The sequence below is a fragment of the Podarcis muralis genome, chromosome 16 (genome assembly GCF_964188315.1).
Source record: "Podarcis muralis chromosome 16, rPodMur119.hap1.1, whole genome shotgun sequence".
In the NCBI taxonomy this organism is placed as follows: Eukaryota; Metazoa; Chordata; class Lepidosauria; order Squamata; family Lacertidae; genus Podarcis; species Podarcis muralis.
The window spans coordinates 7,203,403-7,225,129 of record NC_135670.1 but is presented as its reverse complement, the minus strand read 5'-3'; the positions used below and the strand labels follow the sequence as shown (position 1 = coordinate 7,225,129).

The following is a 21,727-nucleotide window of genomic DNA, read 5'->3' as shown; positions in this document are numbered from 1 at the left end:
GTGCCCAGGGCCGTGGGTGCCATGCAGTGTGCATGGCCCTGCTGCTGAAATTTGTGGGGCTCAGCTCCTTCATGAGGAATTTTGGAGCTGCTCTGGCACCCAGGGCCCCAGGGAGTTGACACCTATGGTTGTGGGAGAACACCAAACCAACCTTAATTGAACTGCTGGATTTTCGTGTGATGTGATTGAATCCTGTCTAACTAGGGACCCTCTGTTTGTTCAACCTGACTTGGCCAAAGATAAAGATACAGTAGGCGTGAGCTAGGGACGTGGGTGGCTCTGTGGTCTAAACCACTGAGCCTCTTGGGCTTGCAGATCAGAAGGTCGGTGGTTCGAATCCCCATGACAGGGTGAGCTCCCATTGCTCGGTCCCAGCTCCTGCCAATCTAGCAGTTCAAAAGCACACCCAAAAGTGAAAGTAGATAAATAGGTACCACTCTGGAGGGAAGGCAAACATTGTTTCCGTGCATTGCTCTGGTTTTGGTGTTCCGTTGCACCAGAAGCGGCTTAGTCATGCTGGCCACATGACCTGGAAAAACTGTCTGCGGACAAACGCTGGCTCCCTCGGCCAGTAAAGCGAGATGAGTGCTAGAACCCCAGAGTCATCTGCAACTGGACTTAACTGTCAGGGGTCCTTTACCTTTTTACCTTTCTAGGCGTGAGCTAGAACTTATTCCCTCTCTCAAGGGAAGGGATTGGCATTGAGGCTATCAGAAGTGAGCGAGCAGAAGGGTTAGTTCTGTGGTCCATCTTGGCAGATTTAGGAACCATAAAAGGAGCTAGTTCTTCAATGAATAAACTTGGGAATCTGCTGCCAGAATATGTGATGACAATGGCTACCAGCATAAGGGGGTTAGTTGTGCTTGTCATAGAGCAGGGGTAGGCAATGTGTCGCCCCCCTCCCAGATGTTGTGGGGCTCCAAACCCCTTCATCTCTGACCTTTGGACCAGCAACCTTTGGAAGATGCCACACTGGTTACCTTGTGACAGAGGATGGAGTGAAAGGAAGGAGAAGAAAACTCAACAGAAACATTCTATGATATGCTGAACATTTTAATGAGAAAATGAAGGAAGGAGTCAGTGGAAATGACTCAGGGCAGCTGGAGATAAATGCAACATGGAACACTGAAAAAACAATAATCAGACATGTTGACATGTAGACATCACAAAGACAAAACTGATAAATCATTGTAGGCTAAGCCAACAGGGTTGACCACCAGTCTTCACTTTGGCCATGTTGACTTAGTATCTTTCATAGTTGAAGTAGCTGTGGTAGAGGGTCCTGGTTCATCAGCAATGGGTGGAATAGAAGGTGATAGGTGTGGCTGGGAAACAGGAGCCCGCTCTTAAGATAAGCATGCCAAGATAGGAAAAACTTAAAGGAGTAAAGTAAAAGCAGCATCTGGATTGGTAAGAGAAGTGCCGAGGCCTCACAAATCCCACAGGTTCCACAGTGGGGATTCTGGAGCACTCAGCATTTCTGAATACCACATTCATTCATTCAGCCAAGGATCAGAATCTTGAGTCTTCTTTCTTGGATGTTCCGTCAATGTTGTGTCTCGGATTTACATGGCCAGCCTTTTCCTTGGTAGGAAGCTCGGCCAAAAGGGACACAAACCCTTATGACACGGTACCCTGGAGGACATGGCAGACCAGGATAGCAGGGGATGCACCCTGTGATGGGGCGATACCCCCGAGGACATCCCCAACTCCGGCCAGGAAACTGTGGACGTTGTGGGTAGCAGCCTGGATACTGATAAGACAAGGAGTCAAAGCTGGAGAATGCATCCATTTCTGGCTCATAGAAGTCTTCCAACAGCATACTGTCATTCAGGAAAGACATGTTGGAGCAGGTAGGGTAGATCTGAAATGACAGGTAGGGTAGATCTGATAATCTACTATTATTGGATAAAAAGAGAGGTGCAGAACCTCAGATCCAGGTGCCAACTCCAGGCCCCTCTAACTAGCTCCCAGAACACTTCCCAAGTCACACATCCTTCTTGACAGCTGCACCCCTTCTTCTGCACAATTCACAACTGACACTGACCCTGCTTCCCATTTATTTTTTGCCTGCCTGGAAAGTGCTCTTGAAATCTGTCAATTCCTCTCGCTTGTCTGCAAGGAAGAGACAGAGGAGTGTGCAATTGCAAGTAGAAATTTGCCCACTGCAGAAAAGGTGTCATTTACATTTATTACTCCTCCCTCTTTTGTCTCTGCCGTCTCCCACCATTGGCTATATGTCTATCAGAGAGAGGGGTGGGAAGAGAGAAAATTGGCCCAAGCTCCTGATCTTAGTTGTACATCTGACCAAAGGCTCATCCACTCTCACATCCTGTTCTCACAGTGGCCAGCGAGAGGACCCAATGGGAAGCCCATAAAGAGGACCTTGTTGAAACAGCACTCTCTATATTGCTGTTTCCCAGCACTGGCATTCAGAGGCTCCCCTGCTTCTGACACTGGAGGTCTATCATAGGCACCCCGGCTGGTAGCAAGGACACTGTTGCCTAAATCTGCAACTGATCTCCCTTGTGGTGGGATTCAATGGCAAGAATGAATGCCTCTGCAATACATTGCATCCACCTTCTCAAAGCATGTTGCTTTCCTTCTACTGCATCTCTTCCATTGCATGAGGAGAATGTGCCCACTTGAGGAAGGGGCCATAGCTCAGTGGCTGAGCATTTGCTTTGCATGCAGAAACTCCTAGTTTCAATCCCCAGGATCTCCAGGTAGGGCAGGAAGAGTTATTGAATTCCCATAACTCAAGTGGCTCATCATATTATTTTTTCCCATGCAGAAGGTTCCACGCTCAACCACCAGCATCTGATGATAGGACTGGGAAGGGCCCGGTCTGAAATCCTGGAGAACACTTGTTGGTGAATGTAGACAGTACTGAGCTAGGTTGACCAGCGATCTGACTCTGTAGAGGAGAGCTCCCTCTGTTCCATTTGAACCCCCCAAATTCCCCAAAATTTTCTCTGTAGGAAATATTTCTAGGGACCTAGTGTCTCCAAACAATTCAGCTATGCCAAATTCAGAGACTCTTTTCTTATGTGTCTCCAAACAATTTCAGCTATGCCAAAGAGACCTTGTGTCTCCAAACAATTTCAGCTATGCCAAATTCAGAGACTCTTTTCTTATGAAGACTAGAACACCCATGAAATGGTGACCATTCATGAGAGGCATCTGAACACAAACCACAGTTCAACTGAAACACTCATTTTGAATATTCCTCCAGAATTTGGTGCAGGGGAAAAGTTGAACATTTTTCTCAACATTTCACTCTGGGTAAGATTCAGTGGTGAGAAAAAATATCAAGTTAGTCTCATATTTAACAACCTACAGAGAAGAGAAGTATTTCTATAAGCAAGAAACCCATGAACAGGGAACAATTTACCTGGCTTCCTGCTGGATCCGAAGAGATACTTTCAGAGTATCAGATGCTTCTGGAGCAATCTGCTGGGAGACAGCCCTTTTTATACGGTTTGTTGGCATGCATAGAGGAAATAACTCTTGCTCAATTCCAGGAAATAAAAATTAATCGTTAGATCTTTAATTGTCAGCTGTTTCACTGAAGCGCCCTAATTATTTTGACTTCCCTGTTTAACGTTGTGTTTTTCACCTATCCTTCTCTTTGCAAAGGAAGCAGGTAAACAGTGTGGGCTGGTGGTGTGGGAAGGGTGTCTGAGATTACTCGATACAGCTGGAATTCCATATCAGCTGAACGCAATGGAGCTTACTTCCAAGTAGACACATGAGGATTGTGCTAAAAGTTTGTTTTTGAATACATTGAAGAAGATTTTCAGGGATGGGGAACTAGGGGTTGCTAGATTCTAAATCCTATCACCCTTGACCTTTGGTTCTGCTGGCTGGTGCTGATGTGACATTTATTTAGCAAAATTGCTAAATTGTTTAATCAAAAAGTCCTGTAAGTAGCATAGAAATAAATCAGTAAATCAAAACTCTGCTAAAATCCATAAACTACTGAGAAAAGAAATGCAAACAATGCTATTATCATTAACATGCAAATGCAATAAGTAAAAATTGCAAAAAAGAAGAAATATAGATAACTTACACAACTTGGTAGGCTTGCTGAAATTAAAATGTATTCTTCTTGTAAACTACTGAGTTTTTTTAAATAAAACAAACAATGAGTGACTGCTTCTTTAAAACACATGTTTTTACAATGTCGTATATATACCAATTGTGGGGAGAAATATGACCGTGTAAAAAAGTTCCACTTTTCAGAGGATAATATTCTATTGAACTATATACCTACAATAGGGAATTTGACAACTGGAGAACATAAATGGTTGTTGCTATGGCCAAAAGACTGGAAATATTTTAGTGTGGCAGCACAGTGCTATGGAACTCTTGCCTATTACTATCAGGAAGGCACCTTGCTGTTGCTTTAGACACCTGCTGAAAACATTTTATTCATCAGTCATCTATCATCTATCATCTATCTATATCATCTATCTATCTATCTATCTATCTATCTATCTATCTAATCCATCCTCCCCTTTTCATTTAATCTGTGGGGTTTGCACGTGCCTGTTCGCTCAGCTGGCCAGCCCCCTCCCATTCTCTCTACAAATCTTCCAATGCAGGCTGCATGATGACAGCCTTACATTTCTATGTATATCAGAAGATAAGTAATTTGCACTGTGACATCATACTGTTACTTTTACAGTTTGACTGTTCAGGCATTGACTGCTGTGCTTAACCTGCCCTGGTCCGGAAGAAGAAGCTTCAACTTGAAACATTGCCAGGGCTCCATGGAATCATAGAGCATCAGGGACAGTTTTTTTAATGGAACATTTGTGGTAGGAAAAGTTTCGGGGTGTTTTCTAGAAGCTCCAGACCTTGCCCAGATTGCTACTCATGCCATATGATCATCCTGAAAGTTTAGAGTGTGCAGATCAACTGGAATGCAGGAGAATGTGTGATTGCAAGGGTGCTCTTGAGAGTGGAAACCTCCCTGAATGTGCAAGGAAAAAGACATGTGTAAGGGCCCCAGATCAGAAAATGACACTCCATCGCCTCTGTTTGAAGTCTTTGGGGAAAGTAGCAACCTTTGTTTAGTTGCAAGAAACAAAAGCAGAGATCTACAACAGGTGGTTTTGTTTGATTACGCTGATACACAGACACATTCTGCAGTCGTCTCATTAGGTGAATCAGCTTCTTCACACACCTTTTACGGGAAAGGGGAAAGAAAACAATAATTGGGGAGATGATTGAGCTTATTAAAGGTGTTTCTTAGATGAAACGAGGCTAGTGAAACATCACTAGCCTCATTTAATTTAAGAAACAGGGCATACCTATATGGGTCTTAAATGAAGACTCAGTTGTGTCATAGAAACACCTCCACTTAAGAAGTCTGCAAGACTGAAACCACAGGCAATTGTTGAGAAATTTCACTCATTATCAGGGTTGTGCAGGGTCCCCTTGATTGTATCTAATTGGAGTGGAACACATCCTTTGATCTGGGCCCCAAACTGAATTTGTCTGGGGGCATCCACATTTTAAGTAGCATGTAAAACAGCGTCTCCATCCCAGGCTAGTGCCACACTTTTAACATTTGGGGGGGGGGGAATGGTTCCGGTACTGCGTACCCTTGAATACCGCCAGAACAAAAAGCACTGGATATGTTAATTGCATGCTACCTGTCAAATCACCAAGTGATCTGTTCTGAAAACCTTAGTATGTTACTGCTAGTTAGCAGAAAGTTGTCTTTTCTTAAATTAACATGTCCCCCAGTTTTGGAGATAGTGCAGATGAGCCCAAAGGTGTTGTTTTTCCACCTCATATGCTACCCTTCCATTGTAAAAGCAACTTCTGCAGGGAAGCTGGAGGTCCTGCAATTTTGTGCCTCAGACTATTGTTGTAGCTGCTCTTCCAGAAGGCTGCCAGGAATTACCTTTCAGCTGCAAAAAAGGTAACTTTTCCTGCTGCTCTAAAATTAGATAAGCTTAGTCTTCTAACCAACCCGAAATCAGAAATCAGGGAATAGTGTCTCTCTCAGTTCTGTGATGGGACGCGGGTGGCGCTGTGGGTAAAACCTCAGCACCTAGGGCTTGCCGATCGCATGGTCGGCGGTTCGAATCCCCGCTGTGGGGTGCACTCCCGCTGCTCGGTCCCAGCGCCTGCCAACCTAGCAGTTCGAAAGCACCCCTGGGTGCAAGTAGATAAATAGGGACCGCTTACTAGCGGGAAGGTAAACGGCGTTTCCGTGTGCGGCTCTGGCTCACCAGAGTAGCTTCGTCACACTGGCCACGTGACCCGGAAGTGTCTGCGGACAGCGCTGGCTCCCGGCCTCTAGACTGAGATGAGCGCACAACCCTAGAGTCTGTCAAGACTGGCCAGTACGGGCAGGGGTACCTTTACCTTTACCTTTTACAGTTCTGTGAGAAGGCTGTATATATAAATATTTTTATACTGTGTGTGTATTGTAAATTTGCATTATTCTGAGTTATAGTATGTGTTGCATCGAGATATTTAGTGTGCAATATACTCGTATTTTGTATACAGTGGTACCTTGGGTTACATACGTTTCAGGTTACAGATGCTTCAGGTTACAGACTCCGCTAACCCAGAAAAAGTACCTTGGGTTAAGAACTTTGCTTCCGGATGAGAACAGAAATTGTGCTCCAGCGGCGCGGCGGCAGCAGGAGGCCCCATTAGCTAAACTGGTGCTTCAGGTTAAGAACAGTTTCAGGTTAAGAATGGACCTCCGGAATGAATTAAGTTCTTAACCCGAGGTACCACTGTACAGAGTTGAACTAGATTAGGTTCTACTCTCTGTATTCTTTCGTCGTCAGTATCAGAACCAAGTAGGTTGGCAAGGAGAGCCCTTAATGCAAGACTGCATCATCTGATTACACCACAACTCCTACCCTGAACCCAACCACCTGAGTCTCTTTAAGAGGGCAGTTGGGTGTGGCAAATCCACAAAACAAGGCCAATCAATCCTGGTCCATTCCCAATCAAATGCACGGTGAATCAAAAATTTCCCTTGTCCCTCAGGAAATCCAGGAAGTTCTCTAGTATAAACGAGCTTCTTTCTCAAAATGTCTTGCTTGTTAAGTCTCTGAATGAAGTATCCAGAGATCACTATTGGGAATGTTCCATTGCACTCATGATGTTGCATTTCCAGATTTCTCAGACTGCATCTCGTTGGCCACTGTGAGAACACAATGCTGGACTACACAGGCCAGGAAGAGAGGAAACTGTGTTTCTGGACTACAGCTCCCATCATCCCTACCTTTGGCCATGATGCCTGTGGCTGATAGGGGATGGAGTTCAACGACATATGGTGTGGCCTTGGTTCTCCATGATCCCCCTGAGATAGTTTTTTTCTGCATGAATAGTGCGACCTATATATAAACCACATAAAAGCTTTGGAAGAAGTTGCAAACCTGGGTGGTGCCACTGATTCAAGGTTGTAGTGGTTCACACTTACAGTAATGATCACTGATTAGATCTCATGCCGCTCTTAATCCCTTGCAAAATATGAGATGTGCTTGGGTAACGATGGGGTTTTTTCTTTGAGTGGGTGGGTGGTTCTAGTCTGGCAACACCTCTAAAAGAAGTCCAGGGGGATTCTGGAAAATGAATATGGCTGTGCATTGCATCCAGCCGATGCCCAGATCCCTGAATTATGTCCACCTACAGGTGTGCCACCTTGCCTTCATGATTGAGGGGCCACACAATGTCACCATATCGTGTGTGCATGCCTTGCACCATGTGTGCATGATGTCAGCACGTTGTGTGCATGCACCACAGTAGAACTTTATGGGGGACCGGCCCCTTCATTGATTTTTTTTGGGGTGGGGCTCAGCCCCCATGGTTCCACATAGATGTCACCCCTGTCCACCTGGGATTCAGCTGGATAGAGTTGAGGTTGAGCCTTATTACTCCATGTCAGAATGGATCCACCATGAGCAAACAGCCTTGGTCCAGTATACCTGAAGGAGCGTCTCCACCCCCATCGTTCTGCCCGGACACTGAGGGCCTTCTGGTGGGTTGGATAACTCCATACCCTCCAACATTTCTCCTATGAAAATAGGGACATCCTAAGGAAATGTGGGACATTCCAGGATGAGTACGTTTTCCGAGCACAATTCAAAGTGTTGGTGCTGACCTTTAATGACCTTTAATGGCCTAAATAGGGACACGGGTGGCGCTGTAGGTAAAAGCCTCAGCGCCTAGGGCTTGCCGATTGAAAGGTTGGCGGTTCGAATCCCCGCAGCGGGGTGTGCTCCCGTTGTTTGGTCCCAGCGCCTGCCAACCTACCAGTTCGAAAGCACTCCCGGGTGCAAGTAGATAAATAGGGACCGCTTACTAGCGGGAAGGTAAACAGTGTTTCCGTGTGCAGCTCTGGCTCGCCAGAGCAGCGATGTCACGCTGGCCACGTGACCCGGAAGTGTCTCCGGACAGCGCTGGCCCCCGGCCTCTTGAGTGAGATGGGCGCACAACCCTAGAGTCTGTCAAGACTGGCCCGTACGGGCAGGGGTACCTTTACCTTTACCTTTAATGGCCTAAATGGCCTCGGTCCCCATCGTTCTGCCCCATCGTTCTGCCCAGACACTGAGGTCCATTGTCAAGGGCCTTCTGGTGGTTCCCTCACTGCGAGAAGCCAAGTTGCAGGGAACCAGGCAGAGGGCATTCTCGGTAGTGGCACCTGCTCTGTGGAACGCCCTCCCACCAGATGTCAAAGAGAAAAACAACTACCAGACTTTTAGACGACATCTGAAGGCTGCCCTGTTTAGGGAAGCTTTTAAAGTTTAATAGACTATTGTATTTTAATATTCTGTTGGGAGCCACCCAGAGTGGCTGGGGAAGCCCAGCCAGATGGGTGGGGTATAAATAAATTATCATCATCATCATCATCATCATCATCATCTGATGCTATCAAAGAGTAGTGGTGGTGGGGATCTTGCAGTGAGAATGGAAGGGAGAAGGAGATGTCTGCATTTCCTTCTCTCCAGCAGTGGCCAATATGGTGGCGTTGCTCCCCTTCATTTCAACCCATCAGGTTCCCTGCTACCTTGCCACTTCTCCTGTTGGTTAGGTGCAGTGATGTGTGGCATTGGGAAGTCAAGTAAGCCACCCTACCAACCACCATTGCTTCTCCCTCCCCCCAAAATAGATGTCTAATTCTGGTTCAACATGGGGGGGGGGGAGAAGGTTGGTTGGCATCTGCATGTCTCAGGAGTGTGCTTTTGGGGGTGGTGTGAAACTACTGGAAGGTTATAGCTCCTGCTATGATTGCAGAGAACAATGCGGGTGAAACAAGTTTTGCTGCATCTGGGGCAGATGAAGGCATCCGGTTGTGCTGCTGCAGATGCACCATGGCATTTCTCCTTTCTGTGCAACTCCTAGTGAGAGCCAGTGTGGTGTAGTGGTTAAGAGCGGTAGTCTCGTAATCTGGGGAACCGGTTCGCGTCTCCGCTCCTCCACATGCAGCTGCTGGGTGACCTTGGGCCAGTCACACTTCTTTGAAGTCTCTCAGCCCCACTCACCTCACAGAGTGTTTGTTGTGGGGGAGGAAGGGAAAGGAGAATGTTAGCCGCTTTGAGACTCCTTAAAGGGAGTGAAAGGCGGGATATCAAATCCAAACTTTTCTTCTTCTTCTTCTTCTTCTTCTTCTTCTTCTTCTTCTTCTTCTTCTTCTTCTTCTTCTTCTTCTAGTGGTCATTCCTGTTCTGGTCACTGCTGTGGATACATGACCTGTTGATCTCCAGGCCCTGCAATCATCTTCAAGGGATTCCCACACAGCAGGCTGCGGTTGCCAGCCTTCATGTAGGCTTACAGGCATCTTTGTAAAGAAGAGTTGGTCAGCCAATAGGCTTGGTGCCAGAATCCAGCTCCCCATAGAGCATGTCCTTGGGGAACCTGCCATCTTCCATTCTGTGGACATGACTGAACTAGAGTAGACGTCAGTGCAAACATGCTAGAAATTTGGGCTTGGGAGAACACATCTTTGTTTGGGACTCAGTCCTGCTACGTGATGCCCAAAACCATTGCCTGCATGTGGACGGCATTGAGGCATTGCTCTGGGGCAGCTGTAAGTTGCCCAAGACTCACTTCCATAAAGCAGCATGCTCAACATGCAAGCCTAGCAGACCTTCATCTTGCTAGTGGATGTTAGCATCACATTCCCCCATACCCTGGCTTGCCAATATGATTGGCCTTGCCAGTACGCTTGTCCAGCTCATTGTCGGTGAAAAGGTTGCTGGCTATGGTGGAACCCAGGTAGACAAAATCATCTACCACCTCAAGCATGTGGTCACCAATGTGGATGCGTGGAGTGCTGACAATGTCCTAACCCAATATGGAGAGACTGTTTTAAACACTAATTAAAATGTGCATGCTCCCTGTCAAATTCAGCTGGGGGCCCACATCTGCGATGTGTCAGCACAGCATCATCCTGAGTCAGATGAGATGCTCTCCGATTAGGACTCAGATAATATTTAGTGTGCACTGCCCAGATAATAAGTGAATTTTCTCAACTATTTCATGTGCCTTCAGGCTTGCAGACATTTTGGATGGAGGTGTTTCTATGACTCAGCTGAGTCTTCGTTTTAGGACCTATAGAAGGTGTGCTCTGTAGAAGATCGCTCTCCTCATCTCATCTAAGAAATGCCTTTAATAAGCTCAGCCATACGCCCAATTATTTCTGGTTTCTTCATTCCTTTCCAGTAAAAGGTGTGTTAAGAAGAAACGGCTTCGCCCACTGACGCTATAACAGATCATGTCTGTGTGCCAAACTAATAAAACTAAAACACCTGTTGAGGATGCCAGTTTTCATTGCTTGCCAAATAGCCAAATGATGAGAGTCCTCAAAAGACTGGAAAGAGTAGTGATAGGGTGTCATTTTCTGATCTAGGCCCATGACAGTCCTCTTTTTTCATTGCACATTCAAGATGGTTTGCACTCTCAAGTGTATCCTGCATTCCAGTTGATCTGCACAGTCAAAGCTTTCAGGCATGAGTAGCGATCTGTGCAAGGTCTGAAGCTTCCAGAAAACACTTCAAAACTTTTCCTACCACAAACATTCCATTAAAAACACACAGACTACTGTCTGTGATGTGCTGTGATGTCATGGCACCATGCCAATGTTTCAAACAGAAGCCATATATTTGGGAGCAGAGCAGGTTTAGCACAGCAGTCAACGCCTGAACAGTCAAACTGTGAAAGCAACAGTATGATGTCACAGTGCAAATAACTTATCTTCTGATATACATAGAAATGTAAGGCTGTCATCATGCCGCCTGCATTGGCAGATCTGTAGTTGCATGGAGTGGGAAGGGGGAGCTTTAGGTGTTAGGGAAGGATGATGAGGAATGGTGGGAGACTCTGTTCGTAGAACCCATAAGGAAGCTTCAGAAGAGGAAGGCTCAGAGCCAGGGGAGTGGTGGTGGGATAATGAAGACAAGTCAGAGGATGAAGGGGTGGAGTGGGGCAAAATCCTTGTATGCTGAAAAAGCAACAGGCTTGAGTGAGAGAGACGAAGAACAGGCAGAAAGCTCTGCCGAGGTAGGACAGGCAGCTGAGGAGGTGAGAGCTGAGGCTGCTACAGATTCTCAGGAGCCTGCCATTCCTACTGTAATCAACTTCCCTCAGCTCTTGTCTCCAAGGGCACGGAGGGCTTTGCATTTTGCAGAACAAGGAACCCAGAGATCGCAGGGCAAACCCCTCGCTGATGGAGTTTAAGACTGCAGGGTAAACAGCTGGAGAGAGGAAGACTTAGGGGGAACTGGGAGGCTCAGGTCAACAGTTCTGGCAACTGTTTTGTTAGTGGTCAGTCTTGCCAGAGGTTTCTTTCTTTGTATTCTGTTTCCTCGAATAAAGAATCAACATTATTGCTCTGAGTCTCCATTGTGACCTGCAGCCTAACCAGCCCTGACATTAGGGGGTTAATGAAGAGAGAACAGGAGGGGGTTGGCCAGCAGAGCCAGCAGGGGTGCAACCCCACTTGTGAATGCAAGCTTACTCCTGAGAATACAAACCATCCAGGCCCAGCTGAGTGTTGTTAAAATAAATAAATAAGATCTGTGCTACACAATCTTCCTTCTGCAACTGCAATGATTTGGTCTTTCAGTGTGGTAGCACAGTGCTGTGGAACTCCTTGCCTATTCCTATCAGGAAGGCTGAAAACATTTTAAATTGAAGTTGAATCCTGACAAGACAGAAGTACTGTTTTTGGGGGACAGGAGGCGGGCTGGTGTGGATGACTCCCTGGTCCTGAATGGGGTAACTGTGCCCCTGAAGGACCAGGTGCGCAGCCTGGGAGTCATTTTGGACTCACAGCTGTCCATGGAGGTGCAGGTTAATTCTGTATCCAGGGCAGCTGTCTACCAACGCCACCTGGTACGCAGGCTGAGACCCTCCCTGCCGGCGGACTGTCTCGCCAGAGTGGTGCATGCTCTAGTTATCTCCCGCTTGGACTACTGCAATGCGCTCTACGTGGGGCTACCTTTGAAGGTGACTCGGAAACTACAACTAATCCAGAATGTGGCAGCTAGACTGGTGAATGGGGGCGGCCGCCGAGACCACATAACACTGGTCTTGAAAGACCTACATTTGCTCCCAGTACGTTTCCAAGCACAATTCAAAGGGTTGGTGCTGACCTTTAAAGCCCTAAACGGCCTCGGCCCAGTATACCTGAAGGAGCGTCTCCACCCCCATCGTTCTGCCCGGACACTGAGGTCCAGCGCCGAGGGCCTTCTGGTGGTTCCCTCATTGCGAGAAGCAAAGCTACAGGGAACCAGGCAGAGGGCCTTCTCGGTAGTGTTGCCCACCCTGTTGAACGCCCTCCCATGAGATGTCAAAGCGATAAATAACTACCTGACATTCAGAAGACATCTTAAGGCAGCCCTGTTCAGGGAAGTTTTTAATCTGTGATACTTTTGTGTTTTTTTGGTTTCTATGGAAGCCACCCAGAGTGGCTGGGGAGACCCAGCCAGATGGGCGGGGTACAAATAAATAATAATAATAATAATAATAATAATAATAATAATAATAATAATTTATTTATCACGTGACATTTATATGCCGCTTCATTGTTTTTTTAAAAAAAGCCTCAAAGTGGTTTACAAAAGGGATAAATTTTAATTTCACCAAGCCTACCAGGTTGAGTTAGTTGTCTGTCTGTCTATCTGTCTATCTATCTATCTATCTATCTATCTATCTATCTATCTATCTATCTAATTGCAATGTTTCCTTATTGTATTTGCATGTTAAGGATAATGCATTTCTCTTCTCCCTAGTTTTATAGCTTTCAGCAATTTGGCTAAATAAATAAATAAATAAATGTCACATCAGTGCCTGCCAGCACAGCTGATTGTTAAGGATGATGGGATCTGGAGTCTAGCAACATCTAGAGGGCCACAGGTTTCCCACCCCCTGATAATATTCTTATGGAACAGGGAGGGGGAATACACAGCTGAAAATTTTCTTCAATGTATTCTAAAAAAAACCCTTTTAGCACGATCCTCATGTGTCTACTTGGAAGTAAGCTCCATTGCGTTCAGCTGATATGGGATTCCAGCTTTATCGAGTAATCTCAGACACCCTTCCCACACCACCAGCCCACACTGTTTACCTGTTTCCTTTGCGAAGGGAAGGATGGGTGAAAAACACAACGTTAAACAGGGAAGTCAAAATAATTAGGGCACTTCAATGAAACAGCTGACAATTAAAGATCTAACGATTAATTTTTATTTCCTGGAATTGAGCAAGAGTTATTTCCTCTATGCACGCCAACAAACCGTATAAAAAGGGCTGTCTCCCAGCAGATTGCTCCAGAAGCATCTGATACTCTGAAAGTATCTCTTCGGATCCAGCAGGAAGCCAGGTAAATTGTTCCCTGTTTGTGGGTTTCTTGCTTATAGAAATACTTCTCTTCTCTGTAGGTTGTTAAATATCAGACTAACTTGATATTTTTTTCTCACCACTGAATCTTACCCAGAGCGAAATGTTGAGATAAATGTTCAACTTTTCCCCTGCACAAAATTCTGGAGAAATATTCAAAACGAGTGTTTCAGTCGAACTGTGGTTTGTGTTCAGATGCCTCTCATGAATGGTCACCATTTCATGGGTGTTCTAGTCTTCATAAGAAAAGAGTCTCTGAATTTGGCATAGCTGAAATTGTTTGGAGACACAAGGTCTCTTTGGCATAGCTGAAATTGTTGGGAGACACATAAGAAAAGAGTCTCTGAATTTGGCATAGCTGAATTGTTTGGAGACACTAGGTCCATAAAAATATTTCCTACAGAGAAAATTTTGGGGAATTTGGGGGGTTCAAACGGAACAGAGGGAAGTCTCCTCTACTGAGTCAGATCGCTGGTCAACCTAGCTCAGTACTGTCTACATTCACCAACAAGTGTTCTCCAGGATTTCAGACCGGGCCCTTCCCAGTCCTATCATCAGATGCTGGTGGTTGAGCGTGGAACCTTCTGCATGGGAAAAAATAATATGATGAGCCACTTGAGTTATGGGAATTCAATAACTCTTCCTGCCCTACCTGGAGATCCTGGGGATTGAAACTAGGAGTTTCTGCATGCAAAGCAAATGCTCAGCCACTGAGCTATGGCCCCTTCCTCAAGTGGGCACATTCTCCTCATGCAATGGAAGAGATGCAGTAGAAGGAAAGCAACATGCTTTGAGAAGGTGGATGCAATGTATTGCAGAGGCATTCATTCTTGCCATGGAATCCCACCACAAGGGAGATCAGTTGCAGATTTAGGCAACAGTGTCCTTGCTACCAGCCCGGGTGCCTATGATAGACCTCCAGTGTCAGAAGCAGGGGAGCCTCTGAATGCCAGTGCTGGGAAACAGCAATGTAGAGAGTGCTGTTTCAACAAGGTCCTCTTTATGGGCTTCCCATTGGGTCCTCTCGCTGGCCACTGTGAGAACAGGATGCGAGAGTGGATGAGCCTTTGGTCAGATGTACAACTAAGATCAGGAGCTTGGGCCAATTTTCTCTCTTCCCACCCCTCTCTCTGAAAGACATATAGCCAATGGTGGGAGACGCCAGAGACAAAAGAGGGAGGAGTAATAAATGTAAATGACACCTTTTCTGCAGTGGGCAAATTTCTACATACAATTGCACACTCCCCTGTCTCTTCCTTGCAGACAAGCGAGAGGAATTGACAGATTTCAAGAACACCTTCCAGGCAGGCCAAAAAAAGGGACTCGAAGCAGGGTCAGGGTCAGTTGTGAATTGTGCAGAAGAAGGGGTGTGGCTGTCAAGAAGGATGTGTGACTTGGGAAGAGTTTGGAGGGCTAGTTAGAGGGGCCTGTAGTTGGCACCTGGATCTGAGGTTCTGCACCTCTCTTTTAATCCAATAATAGTAGATCATAATTCCTGTATCCAAATGTCATTTCAGATCTACCCTACCTGCTCCAACATGTCTTTCCTGAATGACAGTATGCTGTTGGAAGACTTCTATGAGCCAGAAATGGATGCATTATCCAGCTTTGACTCCTTGTCTTATCAGTATCCAGGCTGCTACCCACAACGTCCACAGTTTCCTGGCCGGAGTTGGGGATGTCCTCGGGGGTATCGCCCCATCACAGGGTGCATCCCCTGCTATCCTGGTCTGCCGTGTCCTCCAGGGTACCGTGTCATAAGGATTTGTGTCCCTTTTGGCCGAGCTTCCTACCAAGGAAAAGGCTGGCCATGTTAATCTCAGAAACAACACTGACGGAACATCCAAGGAAGAAGATTCTGGTCTCAAGATTCTGATCCTCGGCTTAATGAATGAACATGGTATTCAGAAATGCTGAGTGCTCCAGAATCCCCACTGTGGAACCTGTGGGATTTGTGAGGCCTCAGCACTTCTCTTACCAATCCAGATGCTGCTTTTACTTTAGTCCTTTGAGTTTTTCCTATCTTGGCATGCTTATCTGAAGAGCAGGCTCCTGTTTCCCAGCCACACCTATCACCTTCTATTCCACCCATTACTGATGAACCAGGACCCTCTACCACAGCTACTTCAACTATGAAAGATACTAAGTCAACATGGCCAAAGTGAAGACTGGTGGTCAACCCTGTTGGCTTAGCCTACAATGATTTATCAGCTTTGTCTTTGTGATGTCTACATGTCAACATGTCTGATTATTGTTTTTTCAGTGTTCCCTGTTGCATTTATCTCCAGCTGCCCTGAGTCATTTCCACTGACTTCTTCCTTCATTTTCACATTAAAATGTTCAGCATATTATAGAATGTTTCTGTTGAGTTTTCTTCCCCTCCTTTCACTTCATCCTCTGTCACAAGGTAACCAGTGTGGCATCTTCCAGAATTTGTTGGTCTCCACGTCAAATTCGTCTCACCCAAGTTGTCATATGGTTAGAGATGATGGGACTTGGAGTTCCAGAACATATGGAGGGCACTTCTTTGAATACTCCTGCTCTATGACTCTCGTGGGGGAGCCTTTGGCCAACAAAGATATTTTTGGACTATAAACCCCATCTTCCCTGAGCATTGGTCATGTTGGGGAATTGGCTGGGGAACTATTGGCGCTGTAGTCCAACAATGTTTAGAGGGCCAGAGCTTTTTGAAATCTAATTTTTCATTAAAAAATATTCCACATCACAAGGGGAAAGAGAGAGAAAAATGTATGCTCTATGGAAAGCTTTTCATCAAGCCCAAGGGCTATCTAGTTCAGCATCTTATATCACATACAGTAGTACCTCAGGTTAAGAACTTAATTCGTTCTGGAGGTCCGTTCTTAACTTGAAACTGTTCTTAACCTGAGGTACCACTTTAGCTAATGGGACATCCTGCTGCCGGCACACAATTTCTGTTCTAATCCTGAAGCAAAGTTCTTAACCCGAGGTACTATTTCTTGGTTAGCGGAGTCTGTAACCTGAAGCGTCTGTAACCCGAGGTACTACTGTAGTGGCAGAACAGATTCATCTGGGGAGCCCACTAGCAGCATATAATATATTTCTTTCTTTCTTGCATCTGTGCACCACCTTTGGTTTGTGCCAGTAAGAAGGGCAGACTATGGTTAGGGGGTATTTCCACATTTGTCCTAATGGACAAGCCTCAAACAAGAACATAAGACTGTTTGATCAGGTTGTCCATGAGCTAGTATCCACTTTCTGCCCTACATAATTTTATAAGAACCTCCTTGATCATTCTGACTGCTCTTTTCTGCCCTGTTTCTAACACCTGACCTACCAGATGCCTCCACGAAGATCACAGGCAGGACATGATAATGTCACCCCTCAATCGTGTGTGTTTGTGTTGGTAGAGCATGAGATTCTTAACCTCAGGGTCGTGGGTTTGAGCCCCACCTTGGACAAAAGGTTTCTGGATTGCAGGGGGTTGGACTGTATGGCCCTCATGGTCCCTCCCAAATCTACAATTCTATGATTCTACAGTGGTACCTTGGTTGTTGAATGGCTTGACTCCCGAAAAAAATTGGCTCCCAAACGCCGCAAACCCAGAAGTGTCCTGGTTTGCGAATGTTTTTTTGGAAGCCAAACGTCCTACACGGCTTCCAACTGAGTGCAGGAAGCTCCTGCAGCCAATCAGAAGCCAGGCCTTGGTTTTCAAACAGTTCTGGGAGTCGAACGGCCTCCTGGAATGGATTAAGTTCAACCACCAAGGTGCCACTGTAATTGGGCCAGCTATTCGTTATATGTGTAGCCAACATTACTACTCAGGTGTAGAAGGCTCTAGGGGATGAGCAGAAAAACCATTAATGGAGAATTGCCTTGCCAGACCACAAGGCCAACCCAGTTCATCCAGTATCCTCCTTCCAACTCTGACCAGTCAGATCCTCCCATGAGAGATCTAAAGGCACCAGTTATCCCTGTCGTTTGGCCCTAGTGCCTGTGCTTTAGGGGTAGACTGCTGTCATCCACAGAGGCTCCACTTTGAATGCAGCCGATACAACTCTCTCTTTCCCTCCCTCACGCTACTCTCTAATCTTAAGAGGAACTTCTCCCTCTGCTGTCAAGCTAGAAGCCATGCAATTTTGTGGCTTTCTATTTTGACTCCACGCCATTCCTTTGAGATTTTTATGCCAGATTGCTGCAGGGTATTATTATAGCCTGTTCTTCCAGACAGTTGTTAGGAATTGCACCTGAGGTGCAAAAGGAGTAATTACCGTACTTCAATGACACATTGACAGTGCTCTCCTACTCACTCCCTGCTGTAAAATTAGGTGAGCTCAGTCTTTCAGCCTGGCTGAAATCCACCATCAGGGATCAGTGTTTCACTCAGTTCTGTGAGAAGAAAGGAGGAAAACACAGAAGGTGGAACTTGTAATGAATTGGAGCTTCCTAAGGATGGGTAGTGATTGACAGACACACATTGCTCCCCTCCCCCTCCCCTCCCCCTCCTGCGAGTATTTCAGACCCTCCAAGTGTCCCTGTTTTCCAGGGACATCCCTGATTTAGAGAAGCCATCCCAGTTTCTGATTTGATCCTGGAATGTTCCCACTTTTCTTTAGGATGTCGCTAGTTTCATTGGAGAAATGTTGGAGGGTATGGAGTGCCAAGGAGGGGGTCGCTTTCCTGAATCTTCCCTCCAAGCTACTAATCAATCACACGTAGGCAATGAATGGGTTACCAGATTTTATTGGCTTCTTCTCCAGCACCAGCTACAGGACATCAAATAGCAAGTCTTAATATTTATATATACATACATAATGGACGTGGGTGGCGCTGTGGGTTAAACCACAGAGCCTAGGACTTGCCGATCAGAAGGTCGGCAGTTTGAATCCCCGTGATGGGGTGAGCTCCCGTTGCTCGGTCCCTGCTCCTGCCAACCTAGCAGTTCGAAAGCGCGTCAAAGTGCAAGTAGATAAATAGGTACCACTCTGGTGGGAAGGTAAACGGCGTTTCTGTGCGCTGCTCTGGTTCTCCAGAAGCGGCTTAGTCATGCTGGTCACATGACCCGGACACTGTACGCCGGCTCCCTCGGCCAATAAAGTGAGATGAGCCCCGCAACCCCAGAGTCGGCCACGACTGGACCTAATGGTCAGGGGTCCCTTTACCTTTTAACTTTACATACATACATACATACATACCCCAGTCTGGGTGGCTCCCAACAGAATATTAAAACATGTTAAAAATTAAAAACATAATAAAACATCAGACATTAAAAACTTCCCTAAAAAGGGCTGCCTTCAGATGTCTTCTAAAAGTCAGGTCATTGTTTATTTCCTTGACATCTGATGGGATGGTGTTCCACAGGGCAGGTGCCACTACCGAGAAGGCCCTCAGTAATACGTGGCATGTTCTCTCCCTCCTCGCACAGGTTAACTTGAAGATTTATACAGGCTGGGGAATGCTGGCAATCAACTAGCCCCATCACATGCTCCCGCTGTTGGAACTAATTGTTCCCACCTGCCTGAGTGGCCCCACCCAGCTATACTTGCTCAAAGGATCACTACTTCATGACATGGGTTATCTGACCCATGAGGAGGTTGAAGGCAACATTCCCACATGCTCCTATGTATCCATAGCAGCAAACTTAGAGCCATGTGCAAATTTATGTCCCCTCCAGAACTTCCATGGCAATTAAGCATAATAAGCTTCTACAAAGAATTATCACATTTTATGCCCCAGAGGTGTGGGATGTTGTGGTGTCTATTTTCATCTCAAATGCAAATTTCCTTGGATTTCTGTAATAAAGATTTATAATCCTACCACTTAGGAGAAATTTGTATGTCGTGAAACTAAATCATCTGTTATTGAAGTGGGCCAAAGAGAATAATACCTCAGGAACTGAGCAAACTCATTTTCAAAATGACCGTTCTGCAAAACGCCTGCATTTTTAGGGATGGGAGAAGATGTTCAATTCAGGAAGAAGGAGGATGGGAACAAAACTAGAAAGAGCTGCCTCTGTCTGCCACTGACTCTGGTCTCACCCATTTTGTGGCTTCATGAATATGTCAGCAGTCTCATTTTGTTTCTACAGTATGAGTGGAGGATTTTTTTCTTTTAAATACAATTTCAAAGTGAACAGAGTCAGACTTGCTTATGCATGAAGCTTCCATGAGTTTTCAAGGTAATCCCGCTTCCTCCCATTTCCTTTTCTCTGCCTCTGTCTCTGATATTTTGGAGTGAGAATACTAATAGATATACCCAGATATAGGAATCTTGGTCACAAGTGATGTATTCTGTCTGCAGATGAACAGAGGTGATTAATTCACATTTTCATGAGCTAGCTATGTTGTTCAAGAAGATGAATAAATCCACTTTGTCTCAGTTTTGGAATACCTGTTTCTTTTCCCCCAGCTAGAGCTAAAAACATTTTCCAATTATGAAGTTATTGTTCTTTAAATAGGCCATGGGCTGTTGTCTGCTTTCCAAAGAAGAGAAATGCTTATGGTATATAGTATGGAGTTTATTTCCCCGCAGTCTCTGCATTGGTGCTGTCCAATTCCCAGTTCCATTATGCGGCTTTAATCCTACTTTATGTAGGTTTATGAATGTCCTCATGGAATGGGACATGGAAGAAGAAAACATTTATATATATGAGGAAAACACACAGGCTTGTTCTCTGCTGTCATTTGTGTGACAGGTCTAAATTTCCATTTTCATAGAGCCTGCAGTAAACGAGGTGGCAGCTCATGGGATCTCCTGAGAAGGAGAAGGGGTTGAGACATTTGAAGAACTAACCCTTACGGGGATAGGGCCGTTTCCCCCTACAAACTTCCCACCCAACTCTAAGGTATTTCTTTTCCTCCAAACTCAATTAGCTCTTGGTTGTTGCTTGTGTGTCAAGACCCCGAGGCCTCCATGGAAGCTGGAACAAGAGGGAGATCCCCTTGGCTGTGTGGCTGTTTTAAAGGGGATAAGCCACACCCCCTGGTCGACTGGATTGGCTGGCTGGGGGCCATGATGTGGGGCTTTGCCAGACGCCACTGTGTGTGGAGGCCATGTGGTCTGACTGCAATGCCATCACACCCGGAAGTAGAATGGCTTTTTCTTTGCCTTTGTCATCTCCCCCTAATAAATTATTTGAGGGGGCTGCCACCCCAAAGCTGATGGACATTGCCATTCAATTAGTGTGCGTGCTGTCATGGCTTAAAATTAGCCGCTGTTTCTTTAATACAAAAGGAATTGAGTCAGCATGAGTCAGCGGCCTACACTAAATCGGCAAAGACTCATGCATGACTCATGCAACCTACACATGCTTGTACATGTAGAGTGGTCATTGATTGTGTGTGCTTGTGAGTTGGTTGGATGGTAAAAAGTTGGTTGAATTTGGTGTGTGTAAAAGCTGTCAATCATGGTTGGAGAAGATGACTTTTTAAGAATTAAACCAGATACTCTGCAAGAATACTCTTTCTCAAAGACTCTCTTGTGCCAACTAGGGTCCGAGGACTAGGCAAAGGAGTAAAAAGGAGGTCAGAACCTTTTCTTTTTCCAACACTGACACTTGCAACATGTTATGTGAACGATTATGTGGGGCAGAGCTTACCTCCCCCAAAAATATTTTATTCAACTTGGCAGCATGCCCACAAAATTCCCAGACAACGCTGAGCTATTTGTAATGGTTTTTTTTCTTCCCAACCTCCCACATTTTATGGCGCAATTTTTCTTTGAAGAGTAAAATGCCCCACCCCCACGCACAAAAAAGGGTTATGTTTCTCAGGGATATGGATCAAAGTTGGGTGTTGGCGCTGGAGTGAGGGGCAAGCATTAATGAAACCCACAGAGAACAGGTGCTATGCTGAAGCTAAGTTTAATGCATAAG

At 45.8% G+C, this 21,727-nt stretch overlaps 1 long non-coding RNA gene across 1 annotated transcript in view; it reads right to left on the bottom strand.

The window, feature by feature from the left end:
• Positions 1-1,045: 1,045 nt before the first annotated feature.
• LOC114587214 (uncharacterized) overlaps positions 1,046-21,727 on the bottom strand; it is a 102,977-nt gene continuing 82,295 nt past the window's right edge. Inside the window, exons 2-3 of the long non-coding RNA XR_013390999.1 lie at positions 3,395-3,453; positions 1,046-1,864 (exon numbers count right to left, since the gene is read on the bottom strand). This is a non-coding gene — a long non-coding RNA (uncharacterized LOC114587214). The remainder of the gene's footprint in view (positions 1,865-3,394; positions 3,454-21,727) is intronic.